The 1,582-nt window shown below is 42.3% G+C and overlaps 1 pseudogene; it reads right to left on the bottom strand.

Annotated features, from left to right (window-relative positions):
• Window positions 1-206: 206 nt before the first annotated feature.
• Window positions 207-1,306, bottom strand: LOC125528895 (BTB/POZ and MATH domain-containing protein 2-like; annotated as a pseudogene).
• Between the last annotated feature and the right edge of the window lie 276 nt (window positions 1,307-1,582).

The following is a 1,582-nucleotide window of genomic DNA, read 5'->3' as shown; positions in this document are numbered from 1 at the left end:
CCGCCGCTGCTGGACTCTCCAAGGGTCTCGCCTTCCGTGTCTAGTTTTTGTAAATCTAATATTGTATGTGGCTTCAGTTTAGCCATCACTTTTGTCTTCACTAGTGTATTTGGCTTCAGTTTAGTGTATAATTTGGTTTAGCCGTCACTCTGTTTTCACTAGCAAACGCCAAGTCTTGGATTGGTTGCATCCACACTCTCCATGTCCTACACACGCTCATGACTTGCACTTGTCAATGTATAATCAAGACTCGTGTAAACATACTTTTCATTTAGCTTAGGAAAACTAGCACTCTTTCTCTTGAGGTTATCATAGTCTTGGCTTGCCATGACTTCACCAAGTATTGTTGGAGATGCCATAAATTTGAGGCATTTCTGTTTGAGATCGTTACACTAATGTTGATCAGCTAACGCATATGTAGTTGCCACTGTTTGTACATCAAGACACCTGTAAAGAATAGCCTCACATATGAGCTTCAGCTTTTCAATTGCGTATCGATCGACAGCCTCGAGTAAGTGGCGTACAATCTCTTCTATGTCCTCGTCATCGAAATTGTTGAAAGGAAGCACCAAGTAGTCTGTGTACAAAATATAAGAGAGCCTTAAAAACGTCAGGTAACATATCTTGCAGGATTATAGATGATCCGTCTTTCTCCATCATTGGGCCATAGAGCTGCACCCTAAACACAGGGAACCTTGCAGCAAGCACTACCATATGTGCAAGAAATGATTCACCTTGGAAGTAGAAGGTCACGTCCGCCCCTCCTTTTGACTCTAATAGATTTTCCATATCAGTTGATAGATGGGATTGTGGCAGCTTCACTTGGGGTGAAAGTAGTAAGTCACTGCAAGTCACCAATGGATCTTTCATAACAGTGATCGAACATTCAATCAAGAAGTGGTCAAATTCCACATATTCTGCTTCAAGCAAAGTTTTCTCCATTACCTTGTCCCACACCCTCCCATCCTACATTTGCCTTCTGCACTAGATAAGTTTAACACTCCGATCTGATTCAACTCCGTGCTCTGTCCTCCTGGGGAGATCAATCGATAACAAAATATTGCCTTCACTTCAGCCTTTTCCATCATAAGCTCAACAAGAATAGAGATGTGCTTTTGGCTTTCAGCATTGATTCCTTGTGGGTAGAATCTACTGAACAGTCATACTCACCGACTTGGAAGGCATGGGACCTCATAAAATTGTTCGGTCCAGTTTCCTTGATGACACTATAGTCATTAACCACAAAGATGTGGCTATCCTGAACCACCGTCGCGTTGCAGGTCGAGACTGTAGTTCCAAACTCCATGTGCAATTCAAGTGCCTGCAATTCCACACAAGATCCTATTAGCACACAAATTATGCTTCATTATTTTAAAATAACAGAAATATATGTACTAGTGAACCACCTCGACCTATTCAAAAGGCGGGACACAATTATTGTAGGATGACCTGCCAATAACACTACTTGGCCTAGATACAAGTTATGGACCAAACTCACCTACGCGTGTTTCTTGGACCAGCCCATGGCAAAGAAGAGTTGCATCACAGGGTAGCATTATATCTCTTTTCCTCGGGCTTTCCT

The sequence above is a fragment of the Triticum urartu genome, chromosome 7A (assembly GCF_056163025.1).
Source record: "Triticum urartu cultivar PI428250 chromosome 7A, HENAU_Tu73, whole genome shotgun sequence".
NCBI lineage: Eukaryota > Viridiplantae > Streptophyta > Magnoliopsida > Poales > Poaceae > Triticum > Triticum urartu.
This window is presented reverse-complemented; position numbering and strand designations above follow the sequence as displayed.